At 40.4% G+C, this 15,611-nt stretch overlaps 1 long non-coding RNA gene across 2 annotated transcripts; it reads left to right on the top strand.

Annotated features, from left to right (window-relative positions):
• Window positions 1-14,554: 14,554 nt before the first annotated feature.
• Window positions 14,555-15,289, top strand: LOC148776635 (uncharacterized). 2 transcript variants are annotated; one of them, XR_016038374.1, is made up of 3 exons: window positions 14,555-14,663; window positions 14,759-14,889; window positions 15,000-15,289. It is a non-coding gene; the product is annotated as an uncharacterized LOC148776635 (long non-coding RNA). The 2 variants fall into 2 exon arrangements; XR_016038373.1 differs by lacking the exon at window positions 14,555-14,663 and having other exon boundaries at window positions 14,670-14,889.
• Window positions 15,290-15,611: the final 322 nt, after the last annotated feature.

Genomic DNA, 15,611 nt, shown 5'->3' with positions numbered 1-15,611 from the left:
ATATTTACTTGCTATGGCTAAAGATATGAATCCTATTAAGCTAAGGGTGGTAGTGGGCAAGGAGGGAGCAGTGGTCCAGACTGAAAGAAAGTCATAGTTACCTTCGTTCTGAGTCCCAAAACTTTCCCTTTCCATCCTAATTTCTAGGGTTCAAAGGAAATGACCTTTGTATAACAGGTATTCTCCATACACTAGATATTGCCCATGAGTACAACTGGATGCTGTCAAACTATCTGTTTCTATTTATCTTTACCATTGCCATGACTTGTGCTGCTTCTTTGTATATTTTTTCTTTCAAATCTAAAGACCTAGTTTAGGGTTAAATACTCCTACCATTGGGAGTCCTAGCTGAAGACAAGAAAAATGTCTAGTCTATTTTTCTAGTTTCTGTTTTCAAGGGCTGACTTATTTTGATCAAGAACAATTTTAAGCTCTTGGATTCACAACCCTTAAGAAAAATTTTAGAAAGTGTTATCCTCAATTGTAATATTTGTATTTAAAAAATTGGTATTTAAAAGACTCTACCCCTGGGACAGTAGAAAGAAGAATCACTACATTCTTGGAGAAATGAGCTGTTTGACCTTGGAATGCTGACTGTGAAAAAAGGTCAATGGAAGCCTGTAATTTTAGCAAAAAGTAATAACAGAAAGAGGGAATTTTCATTCTTGGGACAATTTGTAAAGAATATTCTCTTCTTCAAGAAACACATGCTCAATTATAGGAAAGAAGTTATAGACAAGGAAGGAGATTCTGACTTTTAGCTCAGTTTGATGACTTAAAGATTGATAGGCACTTTTCTCAGAGAACTTTAACGTTTAAAGAAATGTGAATGTTAGAAGAGATTACAGTTATCTTCAATCATAAGACAGATGTAACCATTTTCTGAATCTATACTAGAAAGCATTGCCCTGTAATACATGATAGAGGATTTCAGAGGCGATGAATTGAGAAGGGCTTGGCTTTTGACTACAATTTTAACTTTACTCTTTAGGTAGAGAAATCACAGTAAGTATAAAAAGGGAAAGTCACAGGCTCAAAGAACAAATTTTTTTCACTCCTCTGTGAGAAGTCTTCACTCCACACTTTGGTTATGTTGCTTTGAACTAGTTACTTGATAACAGTAAATAGGTAAAGCCTGAAACAAAGATGATGACATAGCCCTTTAAAAAAATTTAAAAATATATACATTATAAAAGTTAACTCAGAATGGATCATGGACTTAAATGTAAAATATAAAACTATGCAACTCTAAAAAAAATAAGAGAAAAACTTTAGGCTTGCAGGTAAGTAAATCTTAGATTTGACGCTGAAAGCCTGATGCGCTCACACACCCATGCACACACCAAACTGGATCAAAATTAAAAACCTTTCCTCTGTAAAAGACCCTGTTAAAATATGAAAAGATAAGTTACAGAACTGGGGGTGAAAGTGGAATTTGCTCAGTCTTGTCCAACTCTTTGTGACCCCTTGGACTATACAGTCCATGGAATTCTCCAGGCCAGAATACTAGAATGGGTAGCCTTTCCCTTCTCCAGTGGATCTTCCCAACCCAGGGATCGAACCTAGGTCTCCCGCATTGCAGCAGGATTCTTTACCAACTGAGCTATGAGGGAAGAAAACGAGCAACGGATTCGAAAAGGTGTTTCACCAAAGAGGGGATATACAGATTGCAAATCAGCACCTAAAAAGATGTTCAACAATAATATTAGCCTTCAGAGAAATGCAAATTAAAGCCACAATGAAATATCACTACACAAATCTCAGTGGGGCTAAAATAAAAAATAGTGATAACACCAAATTCTGGAAACGTGGGAAAAACTCAAGCACTCACAAATTGCTGATGAAGATATAAAATGATACGGGCATTCTGGAAAATAGCTTGGCAGTTTCTCATAAAACTAAACATACAGTTACACGTTTGGACACTTATTCTAAATAAATAAAAGATTTTATTCACATAAAAACTTGTACCTGAATATTCATAACAGATTTTATTCATAGCAGCAGAAATATGGAAACAACCCAGTGTGCCTCAGTGGGTTACTGGTTAAGCAAACTGTGGAACATCTATACCATGGAATACTATTCAGAAATAAAAAAGACCACCAAGTTGGATACATACAGTAACTTGGATAGATCTCATGATTTTACTACTTACGCTAAGTGAAAAAAATCTCATTGGTTACTTTAATATAATTTCATTTTTAGGGCATTGTTGTTGTTTAGTTGATAAATCATGCCTGACTCTTTGCAATCCCATGGACAGTAGCCCACCAGACTCCTCTGTCCATGAGATTTCCCAGGCAAGAATACTGGAGTGGATTGCCATTTCCTCCTCCAGAGGATCTTCCTGATCCAAGGATTAAACCTGCATTTCCTGCCTTGGCAGGCAGATTCTCTTACCATTGAGCCACCACTCAAGGGAAGCCACTCTATGACATTTCTAAATAAGAAAATTGTATGGATGAAGAACAGATTAGTGATTGTCTGGGGTTAATGACTAGGGAAGGGGGTCAGTGTGGCTACAAAGGTGTGCATGGCCTCAGGAAGCCTTGTTTTGATGAAACAGTTGTGCATCTTGATTGTGGTGATGAACCTATACATGTGATATACATGAATACATGAATCTGTGTGTGTGTAAAATTGAATAGAGCTACACACACACACACACAAATGACTGCACGCAAAACTGGGGAAATCTAAAAATTGAAACCTGCGGATTTTACTAATGTTAATTTCCTGGTTTCGATACCATGGAGGAGAGCGGGTAAAGAGTACACAGAGCCTCCTTGTACATTTTTGGAAACTTCCATGAATCTACCGTGATTTAAAATTAAAAGTATTTAAAAAATGACACGCAGTTTTCACGAAGTTCACAGCTGTAAATCGTCTCTTGAGCGTCGTTACACATCATTCATCCAGCTCCTGGATTCATTTAGTGTCTATTCTACAAAGAGCTCCTGCATTTATCTTGCGGTTGTCTTTCTCATCTTCTTTCTGAGATACACATTCAGAAACAAAGAAAAGCTGCCTTCTAAATATGATTGTAAGGGAGCTTGCTAAGTGTGGTTAAAATGAATTAAATCAAAGGATGCTAAAATGGATATGTTAGTTCAATGACTTTTTTTTTTTTAAATCACTGAGAAATTATCAAATTTTCAAATAAAAAGTACAAGAACAACAAACTCCAAACACCGTTAGCGTAAGGACTTCTGTGCTGCTTATTCTTTCTTGTCACTGAGTGGGCAAAGGATAAAGTGACATCAGAACAGTGCAGCTGAGAGCTATGCTGTTTTTCTGCATTGAAGCTAACGGGGTTGGGGTAGAGTGTGCTGTTCATACAAGTCTTAAGAGAGCTCCTATAAATGGTGGTCAACTCCAAAACATAGACACACGTTCAATGACAAAATCCAATGGGGTGTCATAGAACCAAGCAAATGAAGCAATACTAGTTTTGCTATAATTATCTTCTGCTACCCACTCTGCCCTGTGACTTTCTGATCTGTCTGATGTCTATATTGGAGAGCTCTTCTTTCCCTCTGCCATGATCGCCCGTTCTGTCCTCCTAAGATCTATTGAGTTCTTGACCCTGAGTTTTAGTTATGCTTGGTCCCTGAAGCTAGGCATAAAATTATTTGAAGAAATGGATTTCTTAATTTATATTCCCAATTCTCTGCCAAAGAGGTTTCCAGACAGATGCACAACTATTCTACCCCTCTGCTTCTCTCAGCACTCTAGTCTTTTTAAGGTCTCACTGCTGAGATTCTTGTGTACCTTAGAGGGAAACACAATCCATTACACCAATGCCACTGCTACTAAGTCCCTTCAGTCGTGTCTGACTCTGCAACCGCATTGACTGTAGCCTGCCAGGCTCCTCTGTCCATGGGATTCTCCAGGCAAGAATATTGGAGTGGACTGCCATGTCCTCCTCCAGGGGATCTTCCTGACCCAAGGACTGAACCTGTGTCTCTTACATCTCTTGCACTGGCAGATGGGTTCTTTACCAGTCGTGCCACCTAAGAAGCCCCATTACACTGATGCTTGGGCTCAGCTCCTATAACCCTTGGTAGCAGTTTAGCTTTAAAGTACATTCAAGGAACAATGACATGATTAAAATTGCAGACAGAGAAGGTTTTTCTGATTATGGCTTTAGACCTCCTATGTACTGTGCCCACCAACGTAAACGATGTCCTTCCCTCAATATTTGTAGCGGGCATAGTTGGTCCTGTGAGATGTTTGTGTTTGTGACCACCAGGTGTCAGTGATTTCATTCCTTTCATTTTTCCAGTGCCTTAAAACTCAAAAGCATGACAGCTACTAGAGGATTTGCTTGTGATTGGCTGAGCCCGGAACAGAAAGGCTCTCTTGTGCATTAGAGAAGAACTAAGACACAGGAGCAGCTCCTCAGGGGAGAGGATTTGGAATCATTAAAATTGCATCAAGAGTGAGATGGCAGGATGGAGAACATGCTGGAATGTGCCTTCATAGTCTTGTGGCTTCAGCTTGGATGTAAGTTGCAGGTTAAGAGATGAGACCCTTCGGGCACATTTTCCAAAAGATGGGGTGGAGAGAGAGGAGTTTAGACACTGCTCATCCCAGGCTTTGTGTTGGAATTTTTAAGTACTGCTGCACTGAAAGCTTTGTATTGTTTCTGATTTTGTTTTCCTGAACAGGGTTGAGTGGAGAAGACCAAGTGGAGCAGAGTCCTCAGACCCTGAGAATCCAGGAGGGGGAGAGTCTCAGTCTCAACTGCAGCAACACTGTCAGCAGCTTTAGAGGGCTACAGGGGTATAGACAAGATCCCGGGAAGGGCCCTGAACTCCTCTTCCTTCTTTACTCAGCTGGGGATGAAAAGCAGAAGGAAAGACTGAGAGCCACCTTGCTAAAGAAGGGAAGTTCTCTGCACATCGGAGCCCCCAAACCCGAAGACTCAGCCACTTACCTCTGCGCTGTGCAGACACAGTGCTCCCCAGGCACCTGCAGACTGTGCCCAAACCCTGAAGCTGGGGCTCTAGAATAAGGGCGTCTTTGCGGTTTTCCTTCCTTCTGAGCACCCAGAGCCTCTTCCCAAGTGGTCCTGTGGAGAACGAACTCTTGTGTCGCAGCCAGACAGCAGAGATTACTGGGCATTCTGTCCGGGATCCTAGACAGTCCCCTCTGTGTGTCCATGGATCAGTCTGCTCTTTTAAACAGCCCAGAGCTTCCCTCGTGTAGGTTCGAAAGGGATAGCGGTGGTATGGAGTCTTGGTTTTCAGTCTTGGGCCACTTGAAAAGACGCCACAGAAATGTACCTTCTTCCCTGAAATAAATTTGTTGACATTCTCTTATAAAAATCTGGCCACATGTCTGTAAGAGACTCTTTCCCATTTTAATATATTCTCCAAGGTCGTATCTCCACCAGCCCTATTACTACATTTCTCTTCTCCTTAATCAAATTAGTTGACTGTATAGACTTACTGTATCCATTTCTTCAAGTCCCGGCCTTCCCCTCCTTGAACCTGACTTCTGTGAGCATTGCTCCGAGAGAAGCTCTCACTTAAACCAGTGGCTTTGGTGGTGATAAAGCCAATGATTATTTTTCAACCTCATCTCATCTGAGATTCTCACTTTCTCATCCTTTTTAAAAATAAAATTTCTTTTTTTTATCAAAATAATACTCTCATTTATTTACAAAATCAAATAACAGTCTCTTTTTCTTCTCACTCTTCCACATAGTCTATTTTTGCCTCCCCAGAGGAACCACTTTTTATTCTCAGGTGATGACACTGATTTATCTCAATATTCAAAATGATTCTTGGCTTTCTCTTCTCTCTCTCTCTGTAACTGAGATGCTAATAACATAATAAATATGTTATTTATTAATATATAATAAAGTGCACAAAACTGAAGCTTAGAACTCAATGAAATTTTACACTTGTTAATATCTACATGCATAGTGTATATTATATCTGGTTTTCTTCACTCAAAATAATATCTTTGCAATTCACTGGTGTCAATTTGTGTATATCTTATTTGTTCTTTTTTTAAATTGATGTGTAGAGTTCCTCTATATGAATATCTAACAATTTAATTATCCATCCTCCCAGAAGTAGATATTTGGGTTGTTTGGATTGATTACAGTTTTGTGCTATTGTGAAAAAAGCTGTGTGTGAGGAAAAAAAAAACAGACTCTTTTCCTTCTTGTGTAGGGAAAAACCCAGTTCTACCCTATTATGTCCTTCTTTCCTGTGAGTCTCCTTTACTACTCGCACAAAACCTTTCTGGTCAACAAATGTGTTTTTTCCCATACCAAGCAATTCTCTGCAATCCCACCTGAGCATCCTATCATTCTAGTCAGTTCTGACACTTTCTACCTGAAAAAACATGCCAGTCACAAGCCCAAGTGATCAACTGTGCTTCTGAACAAAAGACTATAGATAGAAGATTCCCAAAACAAGATAAAACCAAACAAAACCCTGGTCTCAATTAATTCACTAGAGTGACTCACAGAACTAGGAGAAATATTTCACTTATTTTTACCTGTTTATTATAAAAAGCTATAATATAGGATACAGATGAATATCCAGATGGAAGAGACGTGTAGGTCAGGTTTGTGAGAGGGACTGTAGACTTTCCATGTCTTCTCCAGGGTCTACTCGCCGAGCACCTCTGTGTGTCCACCGACTGAAAGCTCTTCAGTAGGTCTGGGGTCTGGGCAGTGGTCCTACGAGATGACTCCCCAGCCCACTTGGCGTTCTGCATTTTCATTTTAACTGCACCCCACAAATGATGTAACAAGTCCTACTTAACTGGCTAAGATCACCTATAAAATGTTGAATAGACTTCTTCTTATTCCCAAACTCAGAGGTAAAGCATTCAATATTTCACTGTGACTATTAATTATAGTATTTTTGATAAATATTCTTTATTTATTTAAATTGATTTTTAAATGTGAAACCAACTTTCATTTCTAGAGTTAAGTGCTCTTAAGAATGTTGTTTTGTCCTTTTTATATAATGAAACATTGATTTGCTATTATTTTATGGAGCACTTTCCCCCCATTTTCCTGAATGATACTAGTATTCAACTTTTTCTTTTCCATGTTAATGTCAGATTTTGGTATCAAGATTGTAATGGTTCATTAGGTAACTTGCAATTTATGGCTTCTTTTCTACCTATAGAAGAATTTGTGTACTTTTTAAAAATGATTTAGAAACAAATTTCAGAAAGTTCACTATAGTGAGGCCATGTAAGCATAGCCTTATGGGAGAAAATTAATAATCCTTAAATTATGGATTCAGTTAGTTTAACATATAAAGGGTTCTTTATATATTTATATTTCTCTTATGATGGTTGATAAATTGTGTTTTTTTCTGCTCATGTTTTATTATTTGCTACCTTTACTTTTTTTAAATTTTAACTTGCTATTTTTTCTAGTTCTTTGAGTTGCAACTTTACCTATTAATTCTCAAGATTTCTTCTTTACTGACAAATATAATTTAAATCCATAAATTTGTCTCTAATTACAAATATTCCTTGACTTACAATGGTGTTATGTGTCAAAAAACTTGTCATAAGCTGATAATATCTTTAGCCAAAATTTCAATACACCTAAACTCTAAACATCAAAGCTCAGCCTAGTCTACCTTAAACATGTTCAGAACACTTATATAAGCCAACAGTTGGGTAAAATTATCTAATACAAAGCCTATTTTATAATTTGATGCTGACTACCACATGTAATTTATTTGGCACTGTACTGAAAATGAAAAACTGAGAGGTTGTCTAGGCTCAGAATGGTTGTGTGTTGATTGTTTGCCTTTGTAATCGAGGGACTGGGAGTTGGAACTCGTTGCTGATGTTCAGCATTAAAAGACAGCATCATACTAGCCCATGAAAATATCAAAATTCAAAATTAGAAGTGTAGTTTCTACTGAATCCATATTATTTTTGTACCATTGTAAAGTTGGAAAACCATAAGTCAGGGACTTTCTGTACCGCTTTTGCTTCATCTTACATGTTTTGATATGTCATATCCGAAGAATTGATGCTTTTGAACTGTGGTGCTGGAGAAGACTCTTTTATTTATTTATTTATTTATTTTAATTTATTTTATTGGAGGCAAATTACCTTACATTAATATATTTGTTGGTTTTGCCATACATTGACACGAATCCGACCCGGGTGTACATGTGTTCCCTCTCTTGAACCCCCCTCCCCCCTCCCTCTTCCCCATATCCTCCCTCCAGGTCATCCCCGTGCACCAGCCCCAGGCATCCTGTATCATGCGTTGAACCTGGACTGGTGATTCATTTCACATATGATAATATACATGCTACAATGCCATTCTCCCAAATCATCCCACCTTCTCCCTCTCCCACAGAGTCCCAAAGACTGTTCTATACACCTATGTCTCTTTTGCTGTCTCATATACAGGGTTAAGGTTACCATCTTTCTAAATTCCATATATATGTGTTCGTATACTGCATTGATGTTTTTCTTTCTGGCTTACTTCACTCTGTATAATAGGCTCCAGTTTCATCCACCTCATTAAAACTGATTCAAATGCATTCTTTTTGATGATTGAAAAATACTCCATTGTGTATATGTACCAAAGTTTTCTTATCTATTCATCTGCAGATGGACATCTAGGTTGCTTCCATGTCCTGGCTATTATAAACAGTGCTGCAATGAACATTGGCGTACATGTGTCTCTTTCAATTCTGGTTTCCTCGGTGTGTATGCCCAGGAGTGCGATTGTTGGATCATATGGCAGTTCTATTTCCAGTTTTTTGAGGAATCTCCACACTGTTTGGAGAAGACTCTTGAGAGTCCCTTGGACTGCAAGGAGATCCAACCAGTCCATTCTAAAGGAGATCAACCTTGGGTGTTCATTGGAAGGACTGATGCTAAAGCTGAAACTCCAATACTTTGGCCACCTCATGCACGAGTTGACTCACTGGAAAAGACTCTGATGCTGGGAGGGATTGGGGGTGGGAGGAGACGGGGACGACAGAGAATGAGATGTCTGGATGGCATCAGCGACTCAATGGACATGAGTTTGAGTGAACTCCGGGAGTTGGTGATGGACAGGGAGGCCTGGCGTGCTGTAATTCATGGGGTCGCAAAGAGTCGGACATGACTAAGCGACTGAACTGAACTGAACTGAACTGATATTCATTATTATTCAACTAAAATATTTCTATTTGAAGTGGGGATTTAATATACTATTGTGATATTGTCAGGAACCTAAGAATAGCCAAATCCTGCCCTGCTCACCACTGGGAAGATTCCTGAAGATGCTGTCTATATTAGCTTAATACAAACAGAAAGTGAAGAAGGACTTTTAGCTGACCCATGGACCTAATTTCCTCTAGAACCTAATATCACTGGTCCTCTGATTGCCTCTAGGAAAGGTGGATTTGAGGTTCATGCCTAAGTAGAGTTTCCTACTTCCCTCTGAATCCAGAATAGCAAGTTCAGAATTACTATAAGGATGAGGTGGAAAGATAGAACACACCTCAAATTGTCCAAGGGTTGATTTATTTTCAGGCATCTGGGATGAAATAGAAAGAAGACACAGCCAATCCCAGGGCACTAAATTAGCACTCTATAGAAATGCATTATCACAGGTAGGCAAAGACTTCAAAATGCAGGAGCTATAAGCAGAATAAGTGGACTCTGCGGTCCTATGTTTTAAGTTAGACCGAGAACTGATCTCCTGGGCATCTCTGGTGGCTCAGATGGTAAAGAATCCTCCTGCAGTGCAGGAGACACGGGTTCAATCCATGGGTCAAGAAGATCCCCTGGAGAAGGGATTGGCTTCTCACTCTAGTATGCTTGCTTGGAGAATACCATGGACAGAGGAACCTGGCAAGATACTGGCCATGGGGTTGCAAAGAGTTGGACATGAATGAGTGACTAGCATTTTCACATTTTTTCAATCTCCTACTCATAAATGGACTCTGAATGACAGAATCAGCCTTCCTTACTCCTCCTTTCTGGGTAGAAGAGGGGAGGTTGACAAAGAAGGGAAGAATTGAAAGCTTCCTGACTCAAGGAGAGAGACACAAGTTATTCTCATCCATACCATCTGGTTTTGCTCAGTTTTAATCTTTTGGGTTCATAGCTTTATAGTCTGCCCAATGTCTTCAGTGGAATAGATCAGAGAATTATCATGAGATTTTTATTTCTACCTGCTGTCTTTTTGTCATTCTCATCTTCAACATCAGAGTCTTTATTATCATTTATTGAACCACCACCATATGCCAAGTCCACTACTCAGCACTTTAGATACTCTTTTTATAATCTAAAGCCCACAAAGTAATGTGAATCTATCCTCAGGTAAGGAAACTGAGTCTTAAACATATTTAAAGATGAAGGGATTTCTGAGATAAATGCTGCAGGCAACATAAAATGAGAATTAAAAAAATAAAAACTCCAAAGTATACCCTTACTGCATACAATATGCAATTTTATAATGCATTTATTAGGCTATTCTTTAAAAATTCTCAGACAAGTGGAATTTCTGGCCAATGATATGTACATAGCACCTACGAATCTTATTTAGCTTACGCTTCAGTTCAGTTCAGTCGCTCAGTCGTGTCCGACTCTTTGTGACCCCATGAACGGCAGTACGCCAGACCTCCCTGTCCATCACCAATTCCTGGAGTCCACCCAAACCCATGTCCATTGTGTCGGTGATGCCAGATGCCATCCAACCATCTCATCCTCTGCTGTTCCCTTCTCCTCCTGCCCTCAATCTTTCCCAGCATCAGGTTCTTTTCAAATGAGTCAGCTCTTCGCATCAGGTAGCCAAAGTATTGGAGCTTCAGCTTCAACATCAGTCCTTCCAATGAACACCCAGGACTGATCTCTCTTAGGATGGACTGGTTGGATCCCCTTGCAGTCCAAGGGACTCTCAAGAGTCTTCTCCAACTCCACAGTTCAAAAGCATCAATTCTTCTGCACTCAGCTTTCTTTATAGTCCAACACTCACATCCATACATGACTACTGGAAAAACCATAGCCTTGACTAGATGGACCTTGGTTGGCAAAGTAATGTCTCTGCTTTTTAATATGGTGTCTAGGTTGGTCATAACTTTCCTTCTAAGGAGTACGTGTCTTTTTATTTCATGGCTGCAATCAGCATCCGCAGTGATTTTGGAGCCCAAAAAATAACGTCTGACACCATTTCCACTGTTTCCCCATCTGTTTCCCATGAAGTGATGGGACCAGATGCCATGATCTTAGTTTTCTGAATGTTGAGCTTTAAGCCAAACTTTTCACTCTTAGCTTTCACTTTCATCAAGAGGCTTTTTAGTTCCTCTTCGCTTTCTGCCATAAGGTTGTGTCATCTGCATATCTGAGTTTATTGATATTTCTCCCGGCAATCTTGATTCCAGCTTGTGCTTCCTCCAGCCCTGCATTTCTCATGATGCACTATGCATATAAGTTAAATAAGCAGGGTGACAATAAACAGTCTTGACGTACTCCTTTTCCTATTTGGAACCATTCTGTTGTTCCATGTCCAGTTCTAATTGTTGCTTCCTGACCTGTATACAGGTTTCTCAAGAGGTAGGTCGGGTGGTCTGGTATTCCTATCTCTGTCAGAATTTTCCATAGTTTATTGTGCTTCAGTTATAGGATGTGAAAGTGCCCATTTCCTGATTTATCACACACATTGAATGTGAATATTATGATTCTTAACTCTTTTTGCAACTTGATGGCTGAGAAATGATAGAAAGGGATTTTCAAGAAAGTGTGAATTTAAGAAAACAATTCTTAAGGGCTGAAGGGGCAAGAGGAGGGAGCAGTTACAGGAATCTGAAGAGGTTCAGCTGCAGCTGTGCAGTAAAACTTATGATTTCTTCTTTTCTAACATAAGCATTCACGCTTACATTTCTTTCTAGGTACCTGTGAGTATTAGTTACTCAGTAGTGTCTGAGTCTTTGCCACCCCATGGACTGTTGCCCATCAGGCTCCTCTGTCCATGGAATTTTCCAGGCAAGAATACTGGAGTGGGTTGTCATTCCTATCTCCAGGGGATCTTCCCTACCCTGAGATCGTACTTGTGTCTCCTGCATTGCAGGCAGATTCTTTACTGTTTGAGCCATCAGAGAAGCCCCTCTAGGTACATACTTAGCCACGTTCTACAAATCTGATGTGTTAAAAATAGTTTTCCTTAGGAGGAGGGAAAGAGGAGGGAAAGAGATAAGCATTTCTCTGGCAAGGCTGGGCTTGGTCCTGAGATGATGGTGTTTCCATTGCAACCTCCCACTCTTGGCAGATGGGCTTCTGGTGCCGTCCTCCTCCGTGCCTGTGTGACTTGCTCTGATTGGCTGGGCTGACTCTGTGTTTCCTGTAGAAAGTTTTGAACACAAGAGGCAACAAAGCAGATCTTTTATCCTGTGAATCCTTGAGCATTTTACAGACACAAGAATTCGGTTCTCCTTGAGTCTACGTGACAGAAGGAATGGACAAATCCCTGAGCCTGCTCATCCTTTGGTTACAACTAGACTGTGAGTTAGAGGGATTTGAAAATGGGCAAAGAATGGGAAACTCCCGGATATTCCTCCCTTGGGAAGAGAGAAAGTCAGGGAGTTGTACCTGCATGGTTTCTGGGAGTTCCTGTGGAGAGCGAAGAAGTAAACTTAAAATTAGTTTCCAAGGAATAATCAGCCGCTAACCAGCCTGTCTCTGTTTTCTCTTTCTGAACAGGGGTGAGCAGTGAACAGGACGTGAGTCAGAGTCCTGAAGCTCTGAACGTGAGAGAGGGAGACAGCTTGGTTCTCAACTGCAGTTACGCTGACAGCGCTCTGTACTTCCTCCAGTGGTTTAGGCAGGATCCCGGGAAAGGGCTCACATCTCTGTTGTTAATTCAGGAGAATCAGAAAGAGCAAACAAGTGGAAGAATTACAGTCTCGTTGGATAAATCATCAAGACACAGCGCTTCATACATTGCAACTTCTCAGCACAGTGACTCGACCACCTCCCTCTGTGCTGTGAGGCACATTTGCACAGAGGGAGCCTGTTCCCAGCACTCAAACTGCAGACGAGGCTCCAATCATGTCCTGTCTTGGTGCTGAGGAAACTTTTCCATTAAGGGGTTTTCTACATTGACCTTCCTTCCAGATAGAGGCAATTTGCAAGGGTAGGATGATTTGAGAGAACAGCATTGAAACATATACATTCAGTTCAGTTCAGTTCAGTCGCTCAGTCGTGTCCGACTCTCCGCGACCCCATGAATCACAGCACGCCAGGCCTCCCTGTCCATCACCAACTCCCAGAGTACACTCAAACTCATGTCCACAGAGTCAGTGATGCCATCCAGCCATCTCATTCTCCGTCGTCCCCTTCTCCTCCCGTCCCCAACCTTTCCCAGCATCAGAGTCTTTTCCAGTGAGTCAACTCGACTCATGAGGTGGCCAAAGTATTGCAGTTTCAGCTTTAGCATCAGTCCCTCCAATGAACATCCAGGATTGATCTCCTTTAGAATGGACTGGTTGGATCTCCTTGCAGTATAAGGGACTCTCAAGAGTCTTCACCAATACCACAGTTCAAAAGCATCGATTCTTCGGCGATCAGCCTTCCTCACAGTCCAACTCTCACATCCATACATGCCCACGGGAAAAACCATTGCCTTGACTAGATGGACCTTGGTTGGCAAAGTAATGTCTCTGCTTTTTAATATACTATCTAGGTTGGTCATAACTTTCCTTCCAAGGAGCAAACATCTTTTAATTTCATGGCTGCAATCAGCATCTGCAGTGATTTTGGAGCCCAAAAAAACAAAGTCTGACACTGTTTCCACTGTTTTTCCATCTATTTCCCATGAAGCGATGGGACCAGATGCCATGATCTTTGTTTTCTGAATGTTGAGCTTCAAGCCAACCTTTTTACTCTCCTCTTTCACTTTCATCAAGAGGCTTTGAGTTCCTCTTCACTTTCTGCCATAAGGGTAGTGTCATCTGCATATCTGAGGTTATTGATATTTCTCCCAGCAATCTTGATTCCAGCTTGTGCTTCTTCCAGCCCAGCGTTCCTCATGATGTACTCTGCATATAAGTTAAATAAGCAGGGTGACAATTCCTTCTAGATCATAGTTAAATCTGGAAAATAAAAAAATTGTAACGTGATTTTATGTTTCATTCTAAAAATTATTTTGTATCCAACACTTAAAAGTTGAAGTATAGCTGATTGACAATGTTATGCTAATTTCTTCTGTGGGGCAAAGTGATTCAGTTACACATTTATAGATTTTCTTTTTTATTTTCTTTTCCATTATGGTTTACCCCTGGATATTGAATATAGTTCCCTGTGCTATACTGTAACACAGAGAATTTTTAACTCAAAATTTTGTGTGTTTTTAAAAAGCCAAATTTAATACAGTTCAAGGCTGGCAACATATAAATCCTCTTCTATACATAATCATAATGGTTTGAAATTCAACCACAGAAGGGCAGTAAAAAGGTGGAGCACGTTAATGAAAACAGTGAACTTCTCCGTAGTTCTCTATTCGGCCTCTGGAGGGCACTGCTGCCTAAATTGGAAATTGCTTTTTTGGGCGACTGAACTGAACTCAACTGAAAAGATCAGAAGAACCTCAGGAAAACCCTACGGTTTAAAGAGATATTCTGACCATTTTTAACACGGTGAGATGTAAAGCATCTCAGACACCAGAGGTAGGCATTTTGTTAAGACAGTTTCTCTTATTAACAACCTCCCTACAACCTCCATCAAAAGAAATATAAACCCTTTGTCTTTCTTAACTTCAAAGAAACCTGGGTCAAGTCAGCCAGTCTTCAGACTTATTTGTGGGGAACCTGTTAGAAAGGAGCTCACTGCCTCTTCACTGCTCCACTATGACCTTGGTGTTCACCCTGATGCTTGAGATGCTCCTGTTTCTGAGTGAGTACTACTCCATTTTACTCCTTTGTCCACACATGGAATATTGCTCTGTGTTGAATAGGGACTTTGTTTTAGCTGAGTTCACTGATTCAGCATTGATGTTTCAGCAGGAGCTGGAGCCCAGTCAGTGACCCAGCCTGATGACCACATCGCTGTCTCCGAAGGAGCCCGCCTGGAGCTGAAGTGCAACTACTCATCTCCTGTTTCACCATACCTCTTCTGGTATGCGCAGTACCCCAACCAAGGACTCCAGCTTCTCCTGAAGTACATGTCTGGAGACAATCTTGTTTCAGGCATCAAAGGTTTTGAGGCTGAATTTAGGAGGAGTGAGAAGTCCTTCCACCTGAGGAAATTACCAGCTCATTGGAAAGACTCGGCCAAGTACTTCTGTGCTCTGAGTGACACAGTGCCTGGGACTGCAGGAAGAGCTGAACACAAACCTCCTGGGACACTGTAGCTCAGTCTTTGTTATATTTAGGAAATTGGCGTGTTCTGTGAAGGCAAACAGTACAGACAATACAGAATCCTGGAAGTGTTTGGTTCCCATAGGCATCTTAGATTTTTCTTTTCTTCATTTTTAATCTTTTCTATTCTTTTTTCTTTATCATTTTTCAAAGGAAAGACTCCTGTTTTCTGAAATTTGGCATTTTTGTCCTCTAGAATCAGAATTCTAGGGAAAATGAGGAGGTAGAATTTTCAACAAGCTGGAGAAAGTTACTTAC

This window comes from Moschus berezovskii, chromosome 9, assembly GCF_049115385.1.
Source record: "Moschus berezovskii isolate FMDL1 chromosome 9, NW_MosBer_1.0, whole genome shotgun sequence".
NCBI lineage: Eukaryota > Metazoa > Chordata > Mammalia > Artiodactyla > Moschidae > Moschus > Moschus berezovskii.
The sequence above is the reverse complement of the archived record's forward strand: the minus strand, read 5'-3'. Positions and strand labels throughout refer to the sequence as shown.